This window comes from Macrobrachium nipponense, chromosome 9 (assembly GCF_015104395.2).
Source record: "Macrobrachium nipponense isolate FS-2020 chromosome 9, ASM1510439v2, whole genome shotgun sequence".
In the NCBI taxonomy this organism is placed as follows: Eukaryota; Metazoa; Arthropoda; class Malacostraca; order Decapoda; family Palaemonidae; genus Macrobrachium; species Macrobrachium nipponense.
The window spans coordinates 58,851,620-58,867,089 of NC_061110.1; the positions used below are offsets into that span (position 1 = coordinate 58,851,620).

At 43.3% G+C, this 15,470-nt stretch overlaps 1 pseudogene; it reads right to left on the reverse strand.

The window, feature by feature from the left end:
* LOC135218073 (uncharacterized) overlaps positions 1-15,470 on the reverse strand; it is a 60,849-nt pseudogene that overhangs the window by 6,671 nt on the left and 38,708 nt on the right.

Consider the following 15,470-nt stretch of genomic DNA (forward strand, 5'->3'; position numbering starts at 1 on the left):
GATTAAAAATATTGCTCCACCCCGGTTTATTGTTTGTGGCCGGTCCACTTACGGGGTAGAGAGGCCTTCGCAGAAGCATTGTTACCACTATTCCATATGCAGAGAGGGAGGGTAGGGCTCTGATTTGTGATTATACTTGGTAAGAATATATAAAAACATATACATTGCTCCACCCCGGTTTCATTGTTTTGCCTGGTACTTACGGGGTAGGGAACACCCTTCAGCAAGAAGCATTGTACCACTCAAAAATTCCCATTATTTTGAGAGAGGGAGGGCTCTGATTTGTGATTAGTACGGTGAAAATATATACAAAAAACATTACTGGTATATAAAATAATTTTATTTTTTTCATAAAAATCATTCTGGCTCCAGCTCGTGTCGCTGCGCGAAATATCCTTTAATCTATTATTTCTAGGGTAAATGTACTAACACATACCAGAGAATAAATAAATAAAGAGAAAGGTCAGTATAACTGACTCGCTCACCCTCCAAGAGGGGTTTCGGTATGACACATGGCGAGTGAGACCACTACCACGAGCCAAATGCCAAAAGAATTCTCCTACTACAAAATCCCCCAAGAGGAGAGCCGACCCACAGAGTGGGCAGCACTTACTACTACCACTCCATCCCATGCTGCCGACTGCTGCGCCTCTGGTGGCCATCCTTTTCAGTTAGCGCACACGATTCACACGTGCCCTTTTTCTCTCTGTGTTTTTTGTGCCCTTTTCGTTGGATTTATTTACCATGGAGCGTGCAGCCATCGCAGCAGCTAAGTTAAGTACTCAGTGTTTATTGCTATTTGGTTTTTTTCCGGCCTTGAGCCCGTATTTGCCGTTTTTTAGGTATAAATACGTACTCTAGGTCGGAAGCATGGCAGCATGGTCCTGCCTCGTGGTGGGTTCGTTCTTGGTCATACCCAGAACATCCCCTTACTTAAGTACGCTCTATTTTTATTATCCGCTTGTTTAGGGTACAGTCTTACAACGGTTTGTCATGCATGCATGTCTTTTACCTTATGTAGGCTTCTTCCATCCAGACCCTAGCCACGGCCCTTGCTATGGGCCTCGGCTAGCTTTGAGTGGTAGATTTGCCTTCGGGTTAGTCGTACACTCCTGGATTTTTTCTCCTGCTATATTGTTTTCTTTCTTTTATTATTATTCATTTGATTTATTTTTATCATTGTTTTGGTTAGTTAGGCGTCTGGCTGGCTTAGCCTAGGTTATGGCCCGTAGGGCCTATATGCTACCGCTCTTCAGTTCGGATGCTTCCCGATAGCATCTCTCTGATCAGTTTGGTTATGTTCTAGGCTTAGTCATTTGTGGTTTTACCGCCCCGTGTCACTACGTGATCACGAGGTAGCCAGCCGCCTGTCCAGTCACCCCCCCCCTCCCGCTCTTCTATAGAGTCGGGGAGGGGTAGGTCGGTCTACCCATGCTCGCTCCGTATACCCGAGCCTGCCTCTCCTTCTCCCCCAGGCGGAGGGAGTAGAGGGACGGGACGGACCCAGACTGGACTCGACCTCCCCGGCTTCTCGGTCCGGTCGGGTGGTAGCGTGTGGGGGGGACTGGCCTTTCCCCCCCTCCGTTGCTACCCCGTCGCTCCGTTACTAGCCGTGTCTGTATGTCCTCTTCGCTCTTTTCCCTCCTTACTAGGGCTCCTTTACTTCCGAGACCTGGCATCCACCAGAGAGAGACTAGTCCACCACCCAGCAGGGTGGACCGGAGCATACAGTTGGTCCCTTCTAACCAACCTCCGTCTCGCTGAGTTACACACTCCGCCACGCACGGGACGTAGTCCGGTACGTTAGTTTTTAGGTTTAAGATCTTTTATGTTAAAACTAGTTTATCTTAAGTTCATTAAACCCCAAACCCCCCCCCCCCTCCCTTACCTGTCTCACCGGATCTCTCCGGGGTCATAGCCTATTCAGGCAATAAGGGAGGGGTTATGCACAAATTTTTTCCGAGCTCCGGCATGCAACGGAGTTCTTCTGCTCTTTAGCCTGTAAGTGATAGTCTTTAGATACTCATGTGTTCTTTTCACTTACAGACCACCAACTGTGAGCATCCGGGATGCGCCGCCACACTTCAGGACCCATGTGGACACGAAGTTTGCCGGTCCCATGCTCCATGCGCGACTCCGCACGGGGATATCCAGGTCTGGTACCACGAGACGTGTACCATCTGTTACAATCTGGTGAGCCAGCTCTTAGACGGGGTAAGTATTCCACTCCGGTAACTGGTCCTCATTTGGTTATAGTGCTTAAGTCTCTACATTAATCACTCTAACTTAAGATAAAATCAGGGTCTTATAGTCCCTATAATAATTTTAAGTTAAGCTTTATATTGATTTTAGCTTTAAGTTATTCTTAAAATCTAATCAATACCCTCTGTTCCAGGCTCCGGCTGTGAGGGATACTGCACTGGCAACCCTGCGGGCCTGGGTCGGTCGGCGGGTGGGAAAAACGCCGCCAAGGGTATGCCTTACATCCTTGAGAAGAGGTTGGCGGTGCTAATCTTCCCCGAGGCAAGGCTACGGGCTATGTCGACCCAGCAGAGGCGGCCCCGACTATCGCTTTTATCCAGCAACAGCTGGCTGCCTCGTTGATGGACCAAGGCCAGGACATCTCCTCGGAAGTCGCGACGTTGGATATCAATGTAGAACCTATGGTAGGTGTAGACGACCTGTTGGTCGAGGTAAGTACGTTGGACACCCTTGGGTGCAACTGGTTCTTCTACCCCTGCAACCTCTCCATCCTTCCAAGGCTTTACAGGTAATGAGCTGTATACTTTCTCCTGACGCTTCAGTTAGACCCAAGTCAAGGGTCAAACGGTGAAATCCTTGACGAAGACGTCGTCGTCGTCTAAGAAGACGGCTTCGGCGTCATCTTTCCTCTCGTAAGTCTCCGGCCAAAAACCCCGGAGCAGAGAAATCTAAAGCTTCTGGGTCCGGCTCTAAGTCCTCGAGGAGTAGATCCTCCAGGGAGAGATCTCGCACTCCAGCGGAGGCGTCAGTTCCGCTACCCTTGGTGCCGGTTCAGAGCTACCCTTCCACCTCCGCAGCAGCTCCAGCTTTGGACTCCAATGCTGGCCTGTTACAACAAGTTGGGCGATTTGGTTGGGACTCTGAAAAGTAGCATGGAAACAGATGTTCTCTCGGCTGTCCGACAGGATTACCTCTCAGGACACCATTATAGCCGGACTGAGCCAAGCTCCTCTAGCCTCTCCTCCACCTTTCAGCACAGGTGGAGCCCAGCTACCGCCGTATGACTCACTACCTCCGTTCTCAATGAACAACCCGTGGAGAGTAGCGTCATACGCCCCCTTCCAGGACGGACTTATTTCTATCCCGGAATGTGGAACTCGGAGAATTGAGGACTTCGAGTTCTACCCGGAAGACCTTCAGCCTCCGTTCATCGGCTATGCCAGGCTCACCGCCTCAGCCATGACTCGGGATGATAAAGTTCCAAAGGAGACAGTCCTCTATTCACGTGACCAGGCTCAGAGAGAATGGCTCAGGTGTTTAGAGGACATGGATTGTTCCAACACGAAAATCCAAAACCAACCTTTTAAAAGTCCGTTCACGATCTTTACGATGGAAGAGAGTATCTCCGCTTCCCTTCTTGACAAAGATCGCAACAACGACTATTCCAGCAGCCCAGGGGAAGGGGGATTCCATGCCTCAACTGAAGGAGGCAGATCCTACGTCTCCTCTACTTCCTTCAGCCGGTGAATTGTGGGAAGACTTACCTAATACCTTCTCAGCTGGCAAACTCACAAACCCGACTGTGCTATGGAGCAGTTTGGTGAAAAGCTACCTAGGCTTCCAGATAGCCTTATCCAGGCAGAGTTCGAGGCCAAGTCACGATTAGCCAGGTCTATTAACTCCATGGCTATGACCGAGGTGGCTACCATTGCTTATGGTCGGAGCCTCTCTTCAAGCTTCTAACCAAATCTCTGACTCAAACGTACAGTCGGATATGTTTGAGTTCGCCACTGCCAGGACGAATTGTAGGAAGCATGTCCTGCAAGAAGCGACAATTCGACACGAGCCGAATAAGTTGCTTATGTCCAGCATCTGGGGAGCAGAACCTTCTTCCCAGATGCGATGGTAAAGGAGGTGCAGTCAGAGTCTACGAGACTGAACCAGAAGCCTTAAAGACCGTTGGGGTCTTACGGCCAGGAGACGGCAGGATCAAGCCCGGTAAGGGTAAGGCTCAAGGAAACCTAGACGTTTCCAGCCCTACCAGAAAAAGCAACCACGTTTTTTTTCATTTTTTTTCACAGCAAGTTCCGGCTGCTCCCCTAGTGCAAACAGCCCAACCCTTCCACCTCAAGGCTCAGGCGCAGCTATTTATGTTATCCCCTCAGCCTCAGCCCTCCACCTCTTACGCCCTCTCTCCGGCCCTACAACCAGGGTCTTCGAGGGTCAAGCTTCACAAGAAGTATGACCCGCTCCGGGTAAGGGAGGCAGAGGTAAGCGATCCTTTCGTGGGAGAGGATCGGGAGGCTACCCTTCAATAGGGGAAAACATTTCAGAGGAGGCCGAGGAGGCTACCAGAACCAATGAGGAACTTCAGGTAGGAGGAGGCTGTTTCACTTTCGCCACCGGTGGAACTTCAGCAAGTGGGCTCAGAGCATTGTATCAACAAGGCCTGGGTTGGAGCTGGTTAGAGAACCCTCCCCCTTTCCAGACCTTTCCGCCAACTTCCTTCCAAGGAATTGACGGAGTATGCGGAGGACCTCCTTCAGAAGGAGCTATAGCGAGAGTCAAAAGATTTAAAATTTCAAGGTCGCTTGTTCAGCGTGCCAAAGAAAGGCTCACAAAAAGAAGGGTAATCTTAGACTTGTCCCGCTTAAAAACTTAGCCATTCGCTGCGACAAGTTCAAGATGCTCCACGATCTCGCAGGTGCGGACCTTACTTCCCCGTGGGCCGTCACACCTCTATCGATCTACCGACGCTTACTATCATATCCCATTGCAAGACACTTCCGTCCGTATCTGGGCTCAAGATAGGAGACCAGGGACATTCTCCTTCAATGGTAGTTCCTTTCGGGCTCAACGTAGCACCCAGGGTGTTTACGAAGCTGGCGGAAGTAGTAGTTCAAACAACTAAGATCGCAAGGGATTATGGTAGTTAGCGTATCTCGACGATTGGTTGATCTGGGCTTCAAACAGTCGAGGAATGCAACAGAGCAACACTGAAAGTGATTCAGTTCCTGGAATATCTAGGCTTCAAGATAAACAGGACCAACGTCAAGGACTCACTCCAGAGTCAAACTTTCAGTGGCTAGGCATTCAATGGAATCTATCCTCCCATACTCTGTCGATTCCATCAACCAAAAGGAAAGAAATAGCAAAGTCAGTCAAGCAATTTCCTGAGTCACAAACTGGCGTCAAAAGAACTCAGGAAAGAAATCCTGGGTTCACTCCAGTTGCATCAGTGACGAACATCCTAATGAAAGCCAAACTGAAAGACTAACCAGGAATCTGGCGCTCACGGAGCAAATGTCAGGTCCAGGACAAATTATCCTCAGTACCTTGATTCTAAAGAATCGACTCCGGCCGTGGGCGAAAGTCAAGAACTTGTCAGTATCAGTGCCCCTTCGAGTTTCCTCCACAGGATCACCAATCCACACAGACGCTTCATTAAGGCGGTTGGGGAGGATATTCCAGTTCAAGAAAGTTCAAGGAACGTGGTCACCTCAGTTCCGTCAGTTCCATAGTAAACGTACTGGAAGCAATGGCAGTGTTCTGACTCTAAAAACAAAAGGTTACACCCGCCAAAGTGCTCCCACATAAAGCTAGTCCTAGTAACAGCGCAGTGGTAGTACATTGTATAAACAGAGGAGGCTCCAAATCACGTCATCTAAATCATGTCATGGTAGCCATCTTCTCCCTGCGACAAGTTCAGTTGGCATCTCTCCTCCACTCATATAGCCGGAGTGGGAGGAACGTCATAGCAGATGCTCTATCCCGATCAGTACCTCTAGAGTCGGATGGTCACTGGATTCAACAGTTCGTTCCAATGGATTCTTCAGAGAATTCCAGGTCTACAGGTGGATCTCTTCGCATCCCAAGCGAACCACAAAACTCCCATGTTATGTGGCCCCCGAACCTGGACCCTCTGGCCTATGCCACGGACGCCCTGGCTTCTAGATTGGAACAACTGGAGAAGATTTATGTCTTTCCTCCAGTGAATCTTCTCATGAAGGTGTTAAACAAACTCAGGACATTCAAGGGTCAAGTGGCTCTAGTAGCCCCAGACTGGCCGAAGAGCAATTGGTACCCTCTAATTCTGGAACTGGGTCTTCGCCCTCCTTCGGATTCCCAATCCCAGGCTCTCCCAGTCAGTACACAAACGAAGACTGTGTTCGCTTCTCAGGGATTCTCAAAACCCTAACTTTATGGATTCATGAAGTTTGCTGCAAAAAAGGATGCGAATATTGACCCCGCAAAATATCCTCATTTTTGGAATCGATAAAAGGGATTCAACCTTGAGACAGTATGATGCTGCTGTCAAAAAGTTAGCAACCTTCCTGAGAACGAATCGGATATTAGAATCATGACAGTTAATTCAGCTATATCCTTGTTTTTCAGATCCTTATTTGAAAAAGGCTTAGCAGCTAGCACGATTACGACAAACAAGTCCAGCCTTGCAAAAAGATTTTTCAATTTGGTTTCACATAGACTTGACAGATTCCTACTTCTCGTCTATTCCCAAGCATGCCATGCTAGACTTAGACCTTCTGTAAGGCCTACGTCAGTATCATGGTTCTTAAACGATGTTCTAAAGCTGGCTTCAGAACCAATAATGACACATGCTCGTTTATAATGCTCTTAAGAAAAACTCTATTTTTATTAAGCTTGGCTTCAGGAGCTAGGATTTCAGAACTGTCGGCTTATCCAGAGATCCGGATCATATTCAGTTCCTCCCCTCAGGGTGAAGTGCTACTTTCTCCGGAACGTAGCTTTATTTGCTAAGAAATGAAGATCCTTTGATGAGGTGGGAACCGTGGAAGGTTCTACCCCTTTCCACAAGATCTATCTCTTTGCCCAGTTTCAACCTTACGAGCCTTTCTGTCTAGGACCTCCTCATCCTCATCGGGTCCTCTCTTAAAAGAGAAAAAGGTGGTACTTTATCTATTAAAGGCATCAGGCAACAAATCCTGTACCTTCATTAAACAAGCCAATCCTGACTCTTTCCCAAAAGCACATGATGTCAGGGCAGTAGCCACCTTCAATTAACTATTTCCAACTATGAAACTTCGATGAGTTGAAAAAAAGTATACTGGATGGGAAATCGCCGACAGTGTTCAAACGCCATTACTAAAGTCCTTGGAAGCTCTGAAATTTTCAGCAGTAGCAGCGGGTAACATAGTTTCCCCTGACTCTAACACTAATCTTTAGTAGAAGAATCCAGTCCTCCTTTCTACCTGCCTCACCCAACAGTTCGTCTATTCCTGCCTTGTTCATTTACGGTCACCTTGTGTCTTAGCTGCGTTTTATAATGATGTGATTGGTGTCCCTTATTTTTTTTTGCTAGGGACACTCACAGTTGATGATGGATATTAATCTCATGGATGTCACCCTACCCCTTATTTTTATGCTAGGGGATACAATCTTATGTAATGGTACGGGTTTTGTATATTAAGATCATATACATTCTTTTATATATTATTATTGTTGAGTTTGTTTTTTTGTTCAACTTATTATGTTAATTGCTCTAGAATTTTTGATACATAGCTTTACACAGATACCATTTTGGTACATATATACCATATTACCCCTGTATATATGTAAATTACCTTAAGTTAAGAAATATTATTAGAATTAAGTGTAATTTAACCAATGTTTTTTTTTCTATTTTGTATCACTGTGTATATGATCCTTGTTAGCAATTATATTCTTTTACTTTTAATTTACTTTTTATTTGAGACCTCTTTTTATTTTGTTGATTTGTTTACAATCTTGTGCTATTTCTCTGGTACGATTTCGCGCAGCGACACGAGCTGAGCCCAGAAAAAAAAAAAAAAGGGATTTTGACGTTAGGAAAAATCTATTTCTGGGCGATTGGCTCGTGTCGCCAGCGAAATCCCGCCCTGCCCATCCCATCGCCCAAGATTGTCTGCTAACTTCAGGATGGCCACCAGAGGCGCAGCAGTCGGCAGCATGGGATGGAGTGGTAGTAGTAAGTGCTGCCCACTCTGTGGGTCGGCTCTCCTCTTGGGGGATTTTGTAGTAGGAGAATTCTTTTGGCATTTGGCTCGTGGTAGTGGTCTCACTCGCCATAGTGTTCATACCGACACCCTCTTGGAGGGTGAGCGAGTCAGTTATACTGACCTTTCTCTTATATTTATTCTCTGGTATGTGTTTAGTACATTTAACACCTAGAAATAATAGATTAAAGGATATTTCGCTGGCGACACGAGCCAATCGCCCAGAAAATATATTTTTCCTAACGTCAAAATCCCTTTTTTTTTTTATATATTGTAACTTACCAAGTAATTACATTGCTGAATCCCATATTGACCTGGGGGTGGGATATGGATATTTCTAACCTTAACATTATAGATGATAATGAAAATAGTTAAGAAAGTATAAGCATTGCAACAATGCTTGGTGTTCCTTACCTGATAAGAGAGGTGCTACAGATAGATACTGCTCTAGTTCAGCACTCATCTTATCCATGTAGGGTGTGGCTGGTTGGCTTGACTCATCTCTTACAACAGTAGAACTTTGTAGCATGGGATTGAACTCGGTGACCACATGTATATAAAGGAAGTCAGTTGCTCATGCTCTGGGCATACATCTGACTAACAAAGACCAGACAAAAAGAATATCATCACCTACACTGTAAATCAAATGCTACATAATTAACACTACCCAACATAAAAATAAGGCTGGGTGGTGCCCCAAATAACACATGCTCCCATTGCTCCCCTTGAAACTCAACACCTGAAGTCAAAGCAAAAAGACAGGTAGGAAGAAATGCTCCTAAACTTCCTCCCCAAACACCTGCTAGCCACTGATAATGGCCCTAAAGCACTACAATTTTCAAAGATCACTTCCACGTCTTTTAAGTAATGGGTCGCGAAGACCGATCTACACTTTAGTATGTAACTTGTAAAATAGAGGAAATATAAAACATTGTGTCTAAAGGATAAACGATGTGGCTACCAACCTGATTTCATGAGCTTTGACTCTCACTAACTTTAAGTCCTCCTCACACTTGAGCATGTGCTTCTCTTTTCTTCTCTTTTAGGAAAAATGTGAGTCAATTCCTAGACATAGTATGGGACAGGTTCTGGACCGAGCACCACAAGTTATTTGAGGGACCTCGAATCGTCTCCGTTCTTTCAGATAATATTGTCGAGTCCTTGCTGGGCATGGAGTCCTCTCCTCTTCCCCTGGGCCTAATATTTCCATGAGACTTCTTATTATAAATGAGCTAGGCCAGGGTTTGTTAGGATCCTCATTCTTGGCCAAGAAAACCCTTAGGTTAGGAAGCATATGGCATCCCCTTGTGCAAACCTACTCTTTTGTCGATGGTGTGCAATTCGCTTACTCTCCTGGCTGTGGCTAAGATTACCGCAAGAGAGTTTTCTTCATAAGATTTCTCATGATGTAGACTGAAGGGGTTCAAACTTGGGACTCACCAGCCATTTAAGGACCACGTCCAAATTCGAGATTGCTCTGCGCCTTTAAGACTTCGAAGTGTCGAAAGACCTTATGAGATCCGAAAGGTCTTGGTCATTCAAGATGTCACTACGCTACGATGAAACAAGCTTAACATAGTCCTATATCATCTTACAGTGGAACAGGAAAGTCCTCTAGAATTTCCTTAAGTATAGCAGAAAGTCACAATCCTTGTCAAAGATGTCGAAGAATAAGAAACATCATGTCTTCTGCACCAATCTCTAAAGACTGTCCAATTGGCCTGATAGCAGCCTCTGAAGCTACTTTTGAAAAGCCTTCGTGAGGAGGTTTTTTCCTCACAGTCTGTAACCTGTCTGGACCTGAGTGAACAGTCCTTGATGGAAGTGGAGGAAATCTGGTCGAGCAGATTTGCTCTTTGTGGTAAGAAAACCTTGGGAAGTCTGTCAGTAGTGACATGAGGTCCAGAAACCATTCCTGTCAAGGCCAGAAGGGGCCACCAAAGTCATCGTGACATTCTGAAGAGTCCAGACTTGTTGATTACCTCCTGAACCATGCAGAAGGGAAGGAAGGCGTAGAGGTGCATGGTCAACCAATCCTGCAACATGGCATCCTTCACAATTAACTTCCTCTAAACAAATTTGTCCTCTACATGAAGTACAAATAGAATGTCTGTCGTACTTCATAGCTGAAGGAAGGAAGTCTAGTCTAGCAGCCCTTACTGCAATACTTAATGCTAGACATATAGGGTCTTACATAATGAAAGTAAACACAATTCAAAATAATGAATATTAGCTAAGTTAACTATTAATATTAGTGTGCTACCAAAAATCAAGAGAGTACAACGAGAGTACATCACCAAATGTAGAGCAAGCCAAAACTATCCTGTGATAATAACAAATTCAACGAGAGCTGCTCAACGACTTTAGTCATTGACCACAGAAATGAATTGTTGGCTCTAGCTGTGTTGTACCTATTCTTCCCAGGTAGTGGGAAGGGCAAACTGTCTACACCTAAAACAAAAGAGCACTATTGCGATTTTCGAATTTTTGAGCTGCCGTGTAAAGTAGAAACTAAAGCTATGTAATCATTTAGTAAGTTACTTGTATAAAAATTAACCTTATCTACAATACCGTTATCTCCTACATCACTAGGTTCTAACTATACACCTAAATTGCTACTATTAAGACTTGATGATGGAGGTGATAACTGGTCTGTTGACTTATGCTTTGCTGAACACGTCCCTAGCCAATCGTGGAATACGACTATTGCCTTTGACGAATGTGGGAAGAGGTTAGAGGCACAAAAAACAACACGCCCTGAGATATGACCCAGTTCCCCTGTAGCAGAGGCTTCCTACGACTAAGGGCCAGTCCTGAACTTGGGCTACTTACAGACAAGAACATTGACACCTTTTCTATTGAGGGAATGTTAATAAGGATGCACACCATTGGGAACTGGCTCTTTTACCCTGCAAAGATTTTGGTGTTAAACCCCTGATTTGCTCCAAAATCAGACTATCTTCCAGTTCTAATGTATTTGGGAGAGGAGAGGGAGGTGTGTTGTGAGAGAAAGGTGGAATACGTGAGGAAGCTGGAAAGGAAGTAACCAACTCAAGTCACAATTTGACTAGCTGCCTTCTCATTGTACCTGCTTCCCTTTTCTTCCTATAACTATGGAATTTCTTCATCACTGTGAAAGTAGACAACAGATGTTTTAGAACTCTTCAGCTGAAAACTCTTAAGGAAAGAGTCAACAAACTATAAAACCAAGAGAGCTCCAAAGCAAAATCAGCCAGTAGAAGATACCAATTACAGGAAAAGGTGAAAACAAATAAATAAAAAATGAGAGAATACAAAATAAGACTGATACACCAGAATTCAGGGATGTCAGCGAAAGCAGAGGGTCAATTTGCTCCTCGCTTACCATTTGAAGGTCGCATGATTCCATAGCTGCACTAGGGCAAACTATTCCACATTTTAGCTGTAGACTAAATACAACTTCTGCCTTCCTCACACTGGAGGTTAAAGTCACACTCTGACCCCTACAACTGACACCAATATTTTTAAGCTTAATATTTTCAGTTGAAGACATCCATTGAAGAATACAAAAAGATCATAACAGCCAAAATCCTGAATGGCCAGAAGTACAGTATATACTCATCATATGATGACGAGAAGAATTCTGAAGAGAACTAAAACACTGAAACACACCTGGTGAACAGGTGAACTAGACAATCCATCCAGGTCAGCCAAGTGGTATTCTTTTCTAAATGTTGACTGCACCTAACTGGCAAAAAGGTTAAGTTACCTTTATTAGTAAGTAACATTCATCCCATATAAAAGAAAATAAATTAAAAATGGCTAAACTAGAGCCTAGTAATACAGGTACAGATGACACAACAGATGAAAACTCAAAAGCTAAAAAAAGGACCAATGCAGGAACACTTTACTTACAACAAATTTTAAATTCTGAAAGTATACTGACCCCTACAGGAATGGCAAAGCTGACAAAGGTTTTCCTCCTCCCTGGCCAAGGTATTTCAGCACTGTTTGCCAGGAGTACTAATTAAGTCTACAATGAGACATAATTAATTCTTGCAGAAATAGTACACTTAACCAGAAATAAGCTTAAACCAATTCACGCTTCCTATGAAATTAATGAAAAAAATATGTAATCAATGAAGCAAACCATATCAAAAGAAAAGAGGTAAGCTGCAAGTTTTGCTAACAAATGCAATTACCAAAACTAGCTAAGCCTAAATGATATATTAAAGGAAAGGTGAAAAACATACGTACCCTTGTTTTTGTACACTACGTAAAAATATAAAAATCAATGTAGGATAAGCAAAGGATTAAGTGTGAAACTTATGAAAATAACATGTAAAAGCTCTGTGAGGGGAGACATTAATTACAAAATAGCAACTCATGTAAAATAACTAAAGTTAAACTACAGACAGGTGTACTTAACTTAACATGACATGAACCAGGGAAAATAAGTAACCACAACAGCTGTTCAAAGGAAAACAGGGTGGAAAGGGGATCTCACTTTTTCCATATGGAGTGTCTGAAGATTGATGCTGACACAGTTTAGGCTACTTTAAAGTAATGGGCCGTTTTTTATGAAAACTGACCACTGGAACATTACAAAATGTAGCAGTTAGGAAATGCCTAATTCAACTTGTACTTAAGAGAGAATACTAAACACAAACTTACACTAACCTTTCTCTTTGAAATACTTTTTGAGTTCAGATATTGTTGGGCTCATACCCAAAGACCTCATTATGACTGTCAATTGGTCCAATGTGCGAATTTGGCCATTACGAGCATATAATGAGAAACATTCCCTAAATTCTGAAAATGAAAATATTGGAAAGACAGTAATTAAGAATTCATCACTAATTAGTTATATGTACACACACACACACAAAAGATATTAAAATTCAAAAGATGTAAATGATCCTCTAAAGTCACTGGCATCTGCATGATAGCGTTTGTATAAGTCAAGAAAAATTCTGTTTATGGTACTGTAGTTTAAAATATTACATAGTTAAAAAGGGTCTATAAAGCTAAAAATATCATTCAATTGAAAAGGAGTGGCTAATAAGAAAGCCTAAAACTTAAAACTAAGGTACACTATAACTAAGCCTATACGTAATATAATACTGTAGTAGTATAAATAATCAGATCCCTTACAAATGAGACAATACACTTGTAAAGGTACACGATCCCATTTTGTTAGCAAGAACAGTGGCACGTCATAGTGAATGCAGGCTACAGTTCATTCATGTTTTCCTATGTAGACTACAGTATCCACCTTCAAACTGCCAATTACTTAGCACACAAATTACTTGTGTTAAAGTGAAATAACACTCTGTAACTCAAATGCTACATAAAAAGCTTTATAATAAAACTTCAGATTCACCAATGCCCATTTGCGTTGAAATAGGACCTAATTCAGTACATGTCTTATGGAAATGATCTCTATGATATGATTATTCAAGACCATAATACATATTGAATTCCTAATTAAAACAAATTTCTGGTCTACTAAGCTTTTAATTATTTCATATACTGTACTACTATCTCTTCAGTACGATAACAACATTTATATAAAGTTTTCAAGATTTGTACCAATTTAAATCCCGACTTTCATTCTACCAAAAAAGGGAAAAAGTGTGAATCTGTCTTGCTGGCTAGTGTCCTGGCAATGACTCCTCTTCTTGAGTGATATAAGTCATGTTCGACACCGTTTTCCAAAATAAGACTGTCTCATCAAAACTGAACACTTAGGGGAAAACCTTTCAGTTTCTGCAATTCTAAATTTATTATCACACTTCTTGGAAGCATCTTTGTCAGAACTGGCCACCTCACCATATCCAACCACACTGTGTATGGCACTTCTCCAGGATTCAGTCTCAAATCAGCCTGGAATGGCTTTGAACACTTTGGTACTATGTACCTGTATCAGCATTCATTCCAGAGGTTTTCAAGAGATCACCAAGAAGTTGCATTGCCTTTTCACATTTGATTGCTTCAGAAACACTATTACCAGCTAACATTTGAAAATCCAAATTAGCAACAATTTCTCAAACTTTTCAATTGTCTGTGACCTTTGTTTTGTATCAGCTTTAATTTCTTAGCATCCTCAACTCCTTTGATGGAGTCTTTATGTTCTCAGAGTGAAGAAATTGTAGTTTTGGGCATAAACAAGTCCTTATTCAGTAATACAGAAACCAATGTCACATCTTGCATAGAGTATGTTTTAAACTTATTTTTCTATCTATGTACTTGAATTTTTGGTATGCTGCAATCTCCAACCTTCTTAAGCCCCACAATTTATTTGAATAAAAAATCACACCCACACACAACATTTTAGTGTAGCTGTGTGTTCACAAAGAGTTATGGGTGAACTGCTCACTTGAATGAAGGGGTTCTGGAGAACTAGGACCATCCAGAAACATATTTCCAGGGATACAGTTGCACCCTCTATAGCAAGAAAGATGCACCATATTTCTGCTTATTTGCATGCTCCCAATCTTGTGAAAATTTTTTTTTTCTCTTTTCAAGAGTCCTTGTTCATACATTCGTTTTTGGACTTTAACTGCCATCCTAGCAACTCCCCTGAACTTGATGACACCCAAGCTAGCAGCAGGTGGAGGGGAAGGTACATGCACCACCTGTTTTGTACCTCCAGTGTATGAAAGGAAGAGCCCAAATGAAACCTCTCCTTAGAATGACACTGCTCAGCACACTCTTGCTCTGAAGTACATGAATGCACCAAGCAAGATGACAGTGTTGACTCTCCTGTTTACCCCCCAGGAGGTCTGGGGGAGGGGTGGGGGAGAACACCTATCCCTCCCTGTCTCCTTTGAGGCACAAGGGGGAGAGAATATCCTGAGCAACTATGCATGCACTCTCTTTAGACTGAGAAAATGCAGGGCAAGCAGGAAATGTACTCAACTACTAGTAATCCTTAAGGATCTCACCTGGAAGCGCTGGAAGCATGCCTCTTGTTTGAGTGAGGAAGGGCAGGAGCACCTGCCCTAACAGAGGCTTGATGATCAAGTGCTGGTGACCAAAAAGGGTTAAGTGCTTGCGTGAAGCCTAACAGTACATACTTTTTGTAAAAGGTGTTAGACTTCTCCTTTATGCTCTTATATTGGAAAGAGAAGTCAAGGATGAGGAAGAGGCAGACGAGCTTGATGAAGAGATGAAAGATGATCAAGAGGGAGAGCACCAAGAATGCTTCTTACTTTTTCTCTCTCTCCAGTTGTGCTGGTCTTCGACACTGAAGGGAAGGTTGAGGCAGGAACA